Consider the following 12,520-nt stretch of genomic DNA (forward strand, 5'->3'; position numbering starts at 1 on the left):
CGGCAAGAGAGCCCCAGGTGGGCAGAGGAAATGCTTCAAGGACACCCTCAAAGCCTCCTTGAAAAAATGTAACATTCCCACTGACACCTGGGAATCCCTGGCCCAAGACTGCACAAAGTGGAGGAGAAGCATCCGGGAAGGCGGCAAACACCTCGAGTCTCTTCGCCGGGAGCAAGTGGAAGCCAAGCGCAAACAGCGGAAGGAGCACGTCAACCCAAGCACCCCACCCACCTGCCCCCGTCAACCACCGTCTGCCCCACCTGTGACAGAGACTGTAGGTCCCACATTGGACTCATCAGTCACCTGCGAACTCATTTTTAATGTGGAAGCAAGTCATCCTCGGTACCGAGGGACTGTCTAAGAAGAAGAAGATAGGTTCTTTCTGATTTGATCTTCCTTGTATCGATTTAGAAGAGACTGTGGGGGCTGCACTCTGAACTCTTCCCCTGGCCCTCTCCATTGTTCTTTCCAGCAGATTTGATGTACAGGTCTCTCCAGGCCGAGATTCAAGGCTGCAATGAGCAGGGTGAGGATGGAGAGCAAGATCGACCCTCCCCTTTAAGAACTGGCCAGCGCCAGTGTGTCTGTGTTCCATTGCTGACTGACATCACATGAGCTTCGCCAGCGCTCTGAGGTAGCGCCTCGCTCCTCGGCCTTTGCGCCTTAAGACAGGTGTGAAGCGCCTGATTTAGCATTCCAATCACCTCCCGGGGCGATAAAAGCCAAGTTTGCTGTTGGAGGCGATAATTAGCGCCAGGCGCTAAACTTTGCACACGGCCGATAATTGCTCCCCAAATGGGGCGATACTGAATTTCTCCCCCAGAGAGTAATGCATGGGCATCTATTAAACTTGGCCATTTCTCCCTGCCACCCCAACTCTGGTCACAGCCTCTTCTCTCCCTGTTCCTCAAACACAGCCAACTGCTTTCGGAGGGTGTGTGGGACTGACAGTGTGTCTCAATGCCTTGGGACCTTTCACTATGTTAGAGGTGCTACATTAATGCAGGTTGCTGTTGTTGGGGACCAGCACAGGAGGGTTTAATGCCAGTGTGAGGTGGGGCTGCAGGATACATCACTGGCAAGGGCTTAAGGCAAGCTAAAGCTGCAGGTGCACCGAGCAGCCAGTAAATGGTTTAAAATACACTTGCCTGATTTTTCTCTTGTGAATATGTGTGAAATTCTGCCCATAGACCTAACTAGTAGAAAAAACAGACTTCATTTTATCTGGGCTTGATACTGAAAGAGAAGGGGAGGGCAACCACACGTAATGCCAACATTATGAGACAAATGCCCTCCCAACCTGCCATAAAAGGAGCATGCTCAGTTCATGCTAAACTGCAAAATCTCCCGAGATTGGTCCATGTTCAGTGCCATTCACAACTCCTCAGATAATGGCCCAGAAACTTGGGTCCCAACGCGTGAGTACGCACGTGGCACTCACGCGTGGACCCGATGGAAGTGCCAGTTTCTTGCATGCACTACGCATGCGCAGGAAACCGGCACTTCCGATCCTCTGAACGAAGGGGTTCAGAGGTCGAACGCGTGCGCGTGGGAGCCTGCGCGTGCGCTTTGAACTTACGTTTTTTTTACAGGTTTTTCCGTGAGGGTAAGTCTTTAGATTTTAGAAATGTAAAAACCAGGCGTAAGGCCTGCATTTTAAAAGGTAAGTGGTCAATTAATTAAAATTAAAACATTTTTTCCACAGGTTTATTATTTTTAAATACTTTAAAACAAGGTAAGTTTATTTTTAGCCCTGTTTTTTTATAAAATTGTTTTTTTCAAAAATTTAAATTATTGTTTAAAATAGTTATTTAATGTAATTTATAGTTTATTTAAAAAGTGTGATTTAAATTTTTTTTTATTTGAAGGTTAACTACTGTTTTGGGCCCTCAGCATTCATACGTTTTGACAGGTCTTTCTGTCAATCTTATGAATGGGCTTTTCCCTCCTCCGATTGGCTGCCCATGGCTCACGTGATCCCAGGGGACGCATCGCACTAACTACGCCCCTGGGACACGCAAGCACAGCGCGTTGGCCTCTGGGTCAGGCCCCGGAGAGGAATTCTACGCAGGCCCAGAGCTCAACTGCCGGCGCGCTAGGTAAGTGTAGGTCGGGGGCTTGCACCCGCGGGAAGCCCCCGACCTGAATTTCTGGGCCAATGAAGCAGTCCTTGCCCACATGCAACAAGACCTGGATGATGTTCAGGCTTGGGCTGAAAAGTAGCAGGTAACATTCGCACCACAGAAGTGCCAGGCAATGACTATCTCCAACAAGCGAGAGTCTAACCACCGCCCCTTGACATTCAATGGTATTACCATCACCGAATCCCCCACCATCAGTATCCTGGGGGTCACCATTGACCGGAAACTTAACTGGACCAGCCACATAATTACTGTGGCAACAAGAACAGGTCAGAGGCTGGGTATTCTGCAGCGAGTGTCTCACCTCCTGACTCCCCAAAGTCTTTCCACCATCTACAAGGCACAAGTAAGGAGTGTGATGGAATACTCCCCACTTGCCTGGATGAGTGCAGCTCCAACAACACTCAAGAAGCTTGACTCCATCCAGGACAAAGCAGCCCGCTTGATTGACACCCCATTCACCACCTTAAACATTCACTCCCTCCACCACCGGCGTACCGTGGCTGCAGTGTGTACCATCTACAAGATGCACTGCAGCAACTCGCCAAGGCTTCTTCATCAGCACCTCCCAAACCTGCGACCTCTTCCACCTAGACGGACAAGGGCAGCAGGTGTATGGGAACACCACCACCTCCAAGTCACACACCATCCTGACTTAGAAGTATATCGCCTGTCCCTTCATAGTCACTGGGTCAAAATCCTGGTACTCCCTCCCTAACAGCACTGTGGGAGTACCTTCACCACACGGACTGCAGCAGTTCAAGAAGGTGGCTCACCACCACCTTCTCGAGGGCAACTAGGGATGGGCAATAAATGCTGGACTTGCCACCGACGCCCACATCCCAGGAACGAATAAAAAAAATATGTTAAAGAATTGGGTCAAAATTCAGTTGCTAATTCAATGTGTATAAAGGTGGATAAACTGTAGAGTGTAATGGATAACACACACACCAAGAGGAATCAGATGTACAGCAAAATATAGAAAATACACATTGAAATTAACAAAATACTTTACTGGAATTAATATTATGCATAATAAGATTAATAAAAGGAGCGGGTGCAGAGCATTCTGAAGGGGGAGGGGGATCAGCCAGTTGTCGTGGTACATGTAGGTACCAACGATGTAGGTAAAAAGAGGGAGGAGGTCCTACAAGCTGAATTTAGGGAGTTAGGAGCTAAATTGAAAAGTAGGACTTCAAAGGTAGTAATCTCTGGATTGCTACCAGTGCCACGAGCTAATAAGATTAGAGAGAGTAAGATAGATAAGCTAAATACGTGGCTTGAGCAGTGGTGCAAGGGAGAGGGATTTAAATTCTTGAGGCATTGGAACCAGTTCTTGGGGAGGAGTGACCTGTACCAAGGGGACGGTCTACACCTGAACTGTGAGGGAGCCGATGTCCTCGGGGTAATATTTTCTAGGACGGTTCGGGAGGATTTAAACCAATTTGGCAGGGGGATGGGAACCTAGGTAGTGGAAAAGAGGGAAGTCATATGAAGTCAGAAATAGATGGTAGAAAGGTGAGAAGCAATAAGCAAAGGAGAGAAACACAAAGGGCCAAACTAATTCATAATGAGAGTGTGAAAAAAGCAAGCCTGAAGGCTTTGTATCTTAATGCTAGAAGCATTAGGAACAAGGTGGATGAATTAGTTGTGGAAATAGAGGTAAACAAGTATGATTTGATTGGGATTACAGAAACGTGGCTGCAGGGTGGGCAAGGCTGGGAACTTAACATCCAGGGATATACAATATTTAGGAAGGATCGGCAAAAAGGTAGGGGAGGTGGGGTAGCATTGCTGGTAAAGGAGGGGATTAATGCAATGGAAAGGAAGGATATTAACTCGGATGAAACGGAATCTGTATGGGTAGAAATGAGAAATAGCAAGGGGAGAAAAACGTTAGTGGGTGTGATATATAGGCCTCCAAATAGTAATATGGAGGTGAGGGAAGGCATAAAAAGGGAAATTAGAGAAGCGTGCGATAAGAGCACAGCTGTCATCATGGGTGACTTTAATTTACATATTGATTGGACTACCCAAATTAGTAAAAATTCTGAGGAGGAGGAATTCCTGGAATGTTTTCGGGACGGTTATCTGGACCAATATGTCGAGGAGCCGACTCGAGATCAGGCCATTTTAGACTGGGTATTGTGCAATGAGAAGGGACTTATCACCAATCTTCTTGTACGAGGCCCCTTGGGTCAGAGCGATCATAATATGATCGAGCTCTCAGTCGAGATGGAGAGTGAGGAAATTGAATCAGAGACTAAGGTCCAGAACTTAAATAAAGGGAATTACGAGGGTATGAGACGGGAATTGGGTAAGATTGATTGGGTGGTGTTTCTGGGGGGATTGACAGTGGATAGACAATGGCAAGCATTCAAAGATAGAATGGAAGAATTCCAGAACATGTTTATACCGGTTTGGCATAAAAATAAACCTAAAAAGGTGACTCAACCGTGGATAACGAGGGAAATTAGGGACAGCATAAAATCAAAAAAAAGGGCATATCAACTGGCAAAAAAAAGCACCAGACCGGAAGATTGGGGGCAGTACAGGATACAGCAGAAGAGGACAAAGGGATTAATCAGGAAGGGGAAAATAGAATACGAAAGTAAACTTGCAGCAAACATAAAGACAGACTGCAAAAGCTTTTATCGGTATATCAGGAGGAAAAGACTGGTAAAATCCCAAGTCGGTCCCCTGCAGTCCGATTCGGGAGAATATATAATGGAGAATAAGGAAATGGCAGACCAATTAAACTCATACTTTGGTTCTGTATTCACAAAGGAGGACACAAATAACCTCCCAGGAATATCGGCAAACATAGGGACTAATGAGAGGGAGGAGCTGACAGAAATTAGTATCTCTAGGGATATGGTGTTGGGTAAGTTGAGGGGACTGAAGGCCGACAAATCCCCGGGGCCTGATAAACTACATCCTAGGGTACTTAAGGAGGTGGCCCTGGAGATAGCAGATGCTCTAAGGATCATCTTCCGGAACTCCATTGACTCGGGAACAGTACCCGTGGATTGGAGGGTAGCTAATGTTACCCCAATATTTAAAAAGGGGGGTAGAGAGAAAGCAGGGAATTATAGATCAGTAAGCCTTACATCGGTTGTGGGCAAAATGCTAGAGTCCATTATTAAGGATAAAATAGCGGAGCACTTGACAAATGGGGAAAGGATCGGACAGAGTCAACATGGATTTACAAAGGGTAAATCGTGTTTGACTAATCTGCTGGAATTTTTTGAGGAAGTAACTGGTAAAATAGATGGGGGAGAGCCAGTGGATGTGGTGTACCTTGACTTCCAGAAAGCCTTCGATAAGGTTCCACACAAAAGATTGTCATGCAAAATTAAGGCTCATGGGATTGGGGGCAAAGTATTAACGTGGATAGAGAACTGGCTGGCGGATAGAAAACAGAGAGTTGGAATAAACGGCTCGTTTTCAGAGTGGCAGGCAGTGACCAGCGGGGTGCCGCAAGGATCTGTCCTGGGACCCCAGCTGTTCACAATATATATAAATGATCTGGATCAGGGAATTGGATGCAATATTTCCAAATTCGCTGACGACACTAAACTAGGAGGAGGGGTGGGCTCTGATGAGGATGTCAGGAGGCTACAGTGCGATTTGGACAGGTTGGGGGAATGGGCGGATACGTGGCAGATGCACTATAATGTGGATAAATGCGAGGTTATCCACTTTGGGGGTAAAAACAGGAGGGTAGATTATTATCTAAATGGCAATAGATTGGGAGATGGGGAAGTGCAGAGGGACCTGGGTGTTCTTGTGCATCAGTCACTGAAGGAGAGCATGCAGGTGCAACAGGCGATTAAGAAGGCAAATGGTATGTTGGCCTTCATATCAAGGGGGTTCGAGTATAGGAATAGGGATACCTTACTACAGCTGTACAAGGTGCTGGTGAGACCGCATCTGGAGTATTGTGTACAGTTTTGGTCGCTCCATCTGCGGAAGGATGTTCTTGCCATGGAAAGAGTGCAACGGCGATTCACCAGGCTGATACCTGGAATGGCGGGAATGACCTACGAAGAGAGATTAAATAGTTTGGGCTTGTACTCACTGGAGTTTAGAAGATTGAGAGGGGATCTCATCGAAACATATAAAATTATGGCAGGCCTGGACAGGCTGAATTCAGAGAGAATGTTTCCAATGGCCAGGGAGCACAGAACCAGGGGCCACAGTCTAAAAATAGCGGGCAAATCATTTAAAACAGAGATGAGGAAGAATTTCTTCACTCAAAGAGTGGTGAGCCTGTGGAATTCCCTGCCACAGAGGGCTGTGAAGGCTAATTCAATAAATATTTTCAAGAGAGAATTGGATATATTTCTGAAGGCTAAGGGGATTAAGGGTTACGGAGAAAAGGCGGGGACGGGGTACTGAACTGGTAAGATCAGCTATGATCTCAGACGAGGATCAGCCATGATCTCATTGAATGGCGGAGCAGGCTCGAAGGGCCGAATGGCCTACTCCTGTTCCTATCTCTATGTTACTCTATGTTATGTTATAGCTATAGTACCTAGTGTCAGGTGAGATGAATGTAAATTAAAATGTCTAAATTAAAATGGCGCATGAATTGAATGGTGACCCTCTCTGTAATTTGTTCTTAATCCTATCCCATCTATTACAGCGCTGCTCTGCACAACGCCCTCTGTAACAACTTTGAGGGCCTGGTCAGTATAACGCACTTTCTGCCACAAATGCAAAATATTGCGAATGCTGGAAATCTGAAATAAAAACCGACGAAAGTTCATCGAGCTGAAACGTTAACTCTGTTTCTCTCTCAACAGATGGTGCCCGACCCGTTGGGTGTTTCCAGCGTTTTCCGTTTTTATTTCACACTTTCCGCTACCTTCTCTGCTTAACTTACGTACAAAATTGTGCCAGGAGTGGCTGGATTTAAGACCAATGCATTACATATTCCGCTTATTTTGCTAGTTTCCTCATTAATGAATGATTGTGCAGCTTTATTGCGGCTGTGGTATGATTGTCTGTTTAGTTGTATGTCCGTTAGAATGCAGTCTGCACCTCAGGCTCTCCATTCAGCAACATCACATATTCGAACGTTCGCTCACTGAAGTGAAAATAACCCAGGTGTTACACATTTCAGCGTGCAGAGTGAAATTTCGAGGCAAAGGGCTTTTATGAACTTATTAAAGGTAAAATAATATTTAAGGAGAGGTGGGACATGCTCAGGAATGAAAGGGCAAATCTAATTATGGAAGGTGACAATATGGTTGAGATATTAAATAAATATTTGAGTATGTTATTATGTTACATTAACATTTGGTGTCAGTGTTTGCACCTGATGGCGGAAGTGGCAATGAAGGTGTACTGGAGGAGGCTGTGAAACAATCCTTAACTGTAGAAAAGGATTTAGTTATGAAAGAATTAAAAGAAAGACTTGCATTCCTATAGCGCCTTTCACGACCACCGGACGACCCAAAGCGCTTTACAGCCAATGAAGTACTTTTTTTGAAGTGTAGTCACTGTTGTAATGTGGGAAACACGGCAGCCAATTTGCACACAGCAAGCTCCCACAAACAGCAACGTTATAATGACCAGATAATCTGTTTTTGTTATGTTGGTTGAGGGATAAATATTGGCCAGGACACCGGGGAGAACTCCCCTGCAGAATTGCAGAATTGAAATGCATCAGTCACCAGACTTTAATGACATGCAGACGAGGCCAGTGAAGGGGGTCAGAGAGGAGATAGCAGAGGCTCTGCCCTCAATTTTTCAATTTTCCTTAGTTCTGCGACTTGCACCCTGGGACTCATGCACAGCCTTTGTGACACCTCCCTTGAAGAAAGGCAAGAAGGATAAATTATGTAACTAGATTAGTCTAACGTCAGTTGTCGGAAAATGATTAGAATCTATATACTCAAGATCAAATTAGTGCGCATTAGTGATTCATGGAATAATCAAGGACAGCTGGCATGGATTTGTTTAAAGCAAACCTTGTTTGATGAAGTTAAGGAGTTTTTTTCTGAAGAAATTTCTGATTGTCTAGACAAAAGAAAGACTTACATTTCTATAGTGCCTTCCACGACCTCAGGTTGAACAAAGCACTTTACAGCCAATGAAGTACTTTTTGAAGTGTAGTCGCTGTTGAATGTAGGAAACACGGCTGTCAATACGAGCACAGCAAGCTCCCACAAACAGCAATGTGATAATGACCAGATAATCTGTTTCAGTGATGTTGATTGAGGGATAAATATTGGCCCCACGACACCGAGGATAACTCCCCTGCTCTTCTTCATAATAGTGCCAAGGGATTTTTCATGTCATTTCATCCGAAAGAAGGCACCTCTGACAGCGCATTGCTCCCTCAGTACTGCCCCTCCAACAGTGCAGCACTCCCTCAGTACTGCCCCTCTGACAGTGCGGCGCTCCCTCAGTACTGCCCCTCCGACAGTGCAGCGCTCCCTCAGTATTACCCCCCCCCCGACAGTGCGGCGCTCCCTCAGTACTGCCCCTCCAACAGTGCAGCACTCCCTCAGTACTACCCCCCAACAGTGTGGCACTCCCTCAGTACTGCCCCTCTGACAGTGCGGCGCTCCCTCAGTACTGCCCCTCCGACAGTGCAGCGCTCCCTCAGTACTAACCCCCCGCCGACAGTGCGGCGCTCCCTCAGTACTGCCCCTCCGACAGTGCGCCGCTCCCTCAGTACTGCCCCTCCAACAGTGCAGCACTCCCTCAGTACTACCCCCCGACAGTGCGGCACTCCCTCAGTACTGCCCCTCTGACAGTGCGGTGCTCCCTCAGTACTGCCCCTCCGACAGTGCGGCACTCCCTCAGTACTGCCACTCCGACAGTGTAGCGCTCCCTCAATACTGCACCTCCGACAGTGCGGCGTTCCATCATTACTGCCCCTCCGACAGTGCGGCGCTCCCTCAGTACTGCCCCTCCGACAGTGTAGCGCTCCCTCAGTACTGCCCCTCTGACAGTGCGGCGCTCCCTCAGTACTGCCCCTCCGACAGTGCAGCGCTCCCTCAGTACTACCCCTCCGACAGTGCGGCGCTCCCTCAGTACTGCCCCTCCGACAGTGCGGCGCTCCCTCAGTACTACCCCCCACTGACAGTGCGGCGCTCCCTCAGTACTGCCCCTCTGACAGTGCGGCGCTCCCTCAGTACTGCCCCTCCGACAGTGCGGCACTCCCTCAGTACTGCCCCTCTGACAGTGCAGCGCTCCCTCAGTACTGCACCTCCGACAGTGCGGCGCTCCCTCAGTACTGCCCCTCCGACAGTGCGGCGCTCCCTCAGTACTGCCCCTCCGACAGTGCGGCACTCCCTCAGTACTGCCCCTCTGACAGTGCAGTGCTCCCTCAGTACTGCCCCCCACTGACAGTGCAGCGCTCCCTCAGTACTGCCCCTCTGACAGTGCGGCGCTCCCTCAGTACTGCCCCTCCGACAGTGCGGCACTCCCTCAGTACTGCCCCTCTGACAGTGCAGCGCTCCCTCAGTACTACCCCCCACTGACAGTGCAGCGCTCCCTCAGTACTGCCCCTCTGACAGTGCGGCGCTCCCTCAGTACTGCCCCCCACTGACAGTGCGGCACTCCCTCAGTACTGCCCCTCTGACAGTGCGGCACTCCCTCAGTACTGCCCCTCTGACAGTGCGGCGCTCCCTCAGTACTACCCCCCACTGACAGTGCGGCACTCCCTCAGTACTGCCCCTCTGACAGTGCGGCACTCCCTCAGTACTGCCCCTCCGACAGTGCGGCGCTCCCTCAGTACTGCCCCTCTGACAGTGCGGCACTCCCTCAGTACTGTCCCTCTGACAGTGCGGCGCTCCCTCAGTACTACCCCCCACTGATAGTGCAGCGCTCCCTCAGTACTGCCCCTCTGACAGTGCGGCGCTCCCTCAGTACTGCCCCCCACTGACAGTGCGGCACTCCCTCAGTACTGCCCCTCTGACAGTGCAGCACTCCCTCAGTACTGCCCCTCTGACAGTGCGGCGCTCCCTCAGTACTACCCCCCACTGACAGTGCGGCACTCCCTCAGTACTGCCCCTCTGACAGTACGGCACTCCCTCAGTACTGCCCCTCCGACAGTGCGGCGCTCCCTCAGTACTGCCCCTCTGACAGTGCGGCGCTCCCTCAGTACTGCCCCTCTGACAGTGCGGCACTCCCTCAGTACTGCCCCTCTGACAGTGCGGCGCTCCCTCAGTACTGCACTGGAGTGTCAGCCTTGATTTTTGTGCTCAAGTCTCTGGAGTGGGACTTGAACCCACGACCTTCTGACTCAGAAGCGAGAGTGCTGCCCACTGAGCCACGGCTGACACTTGCAATGATTTACAAGTGGGACTTTCTGGAAGTAAATAACTTAATAACCGATAAATATGTTTTAAAATAAAAAGTTGGCCATAATACAATAAAACTTAATACAATTGTCTATTTTTTATGTAGATCAGATTTCCGTTGTTTAAAAAGATCCAAAATAACGGCAGCGGAAGAGCAAAAATTATGTTTCATAATTTCACTGCTTTAGTTGAGATAAAGAGCATAATTTTTTGATGTATATTTTCTTATTGCCCATAAGAATGTGGTCATCAGCCAGTGTTCCAGGAAACGAATGCGAGGCTGGTCAGTTTCTTCAATGCATTAAACAATTGCTCCATTGAAAGGGTTTCCTCCACTGGGAAATGTAGAACTTCACCAAAAGGGACACCAATTTATTAGAGGCATGTGGTTTAGGCAGTTTGAGTAATAAAGCTCACTTGTATATAAATAATTTAAATACTTTAATTATTACTCTGATATACAATATTATCTATGTTCTACTCCGGGTGCCACCTGGCGGGCAGCTCTGTGTAACCCTTTCTCACCCGCGGCCCTCGGAAATCGCCATTAATTTAGTGAGTATCCACATCACTGACTAACCAGCTTGGGCGCCAAACAGTTAACCTTATGTAATAGGTTGATACACAAGAGGTTCAGGGCCTCATCCTGGGATTGTCATTTGTGGTCCACCGCATCCCTGTTATTAAATTTACAGGACTCGAGGAAGCAGAAGATTCACCAGAAATGTAACAAGAAGCAAAGGCTTTTATTTATATAGTGCCTTTAACGTAGTAAAACGTCCCAAGGCGCTTCACAGGAGTATTATAACACAAAAAAATTGACAGCGAGCCACACAAGGACAAATGAGGGTAGATGACCAAAAGCTTGGTCAAAGAGGTAGGTTTTAAGGAGTGTCTTAAAGGAGAAAAGAGAGGTAGAGAGGCGGAGAGGTTTAGGGAGAGAATTCCAGCTCAAGAGGGCAGAATTAGAGGAGCGCAGATATCTCGGCGGGGGGGGCGGTTGTGGGGCTGGAGGAGATTACAGAGATAGGGAGGGGCGAGGCCATGGAGGGATTTGAAAACAAGGATGAGAATTTTAAAATTGAGGCGCTGCTTAACCGGGAGCCAATGTAGGTTAGCGAGCACAGGGGAAATGGGCGAACGGGACTTGGTGCGAGTTAGGACACGGGCAGCCGAGTTTTGGATGACCTCAAGTTTACGTAGGGTGGAATATGGGAGGCCAGCCAGGAGTGCGTCGGAATAGTCAAGTCTAGAGGTAACAAAGGCATGGATGAGGGTTTCAGCAGCAGATGAGCTGAGGCTGGGGCGGAGACGGCCGATGTTACGGAGGTGGAAATAGGCGGTCTTGGTGATGGCCTTCTGGACTGGAGAATTGTGTGCCTGACTGCCCATTATATGTATACTACCAACATTGCTGAGGGATAATAAGGGGTGTTGCAGGTTAGAGGAGCAGCTTTTGGATTGGGCACTAAACCATATCGATTCTCTCTTTTGGTGAGCATTGAAGAAATCTCACATGGTGATGAAAGACGGTTACTTGTCGTGCTTTATCCAATTTTGATTCGAGATTCCCTTTTGCCCTGTTCTTCAGGACCAATGCAACATCCATAACCAATGGCCTAGAGTTTCCGCTAGTAATTCGCCTGAAACCGGCCGCACCCAGCGTCAATGATTGCGGAGTTTTAAGCGCAAGTTACATCGAGCATAACTCGAGTTTCCGCGATCTTTAACTCTGTTTGAAAAAACATTGCGCGGGAAGCCGGCCCCGCCCACAAAACTGGCCACGCCCCCAGATCGAAACAACGAGCACGGCGAGTTTCTGCCGTTTGTGACCAATCAAAGAGGCTTTTCATATTAAGCGAGCTTTTTCATAATCATAATCATCATAATCAACTTTATTGTCATTGTTAGTGCACAAGTGCAGTACAACGAAATGTAGGCTTGCGGCTCCCGAGAGTGTACATTTAGATTAAGTACATTTTTTGGCGCAAAGGCATTAGTGAGCACCTTTTAAAAGTTTCTAAATATTAAAAAAACATTTAATTTACTAAGAAACTG

This window comes from Somniosus microcephalus, chromosome 17 (assembly GCF_052327205.1).
Source record: "Somniosus microcephalus isolate GS21.2 chromosome 17, FLI_Smic_1.0, whole genome shotgun sequence".
NCBI lineage: Eukaryota > Metazoa > Chordata > Chondrichthyes > Squaliformes > Somniosidae > Somniosus > Somniosus microcephalus.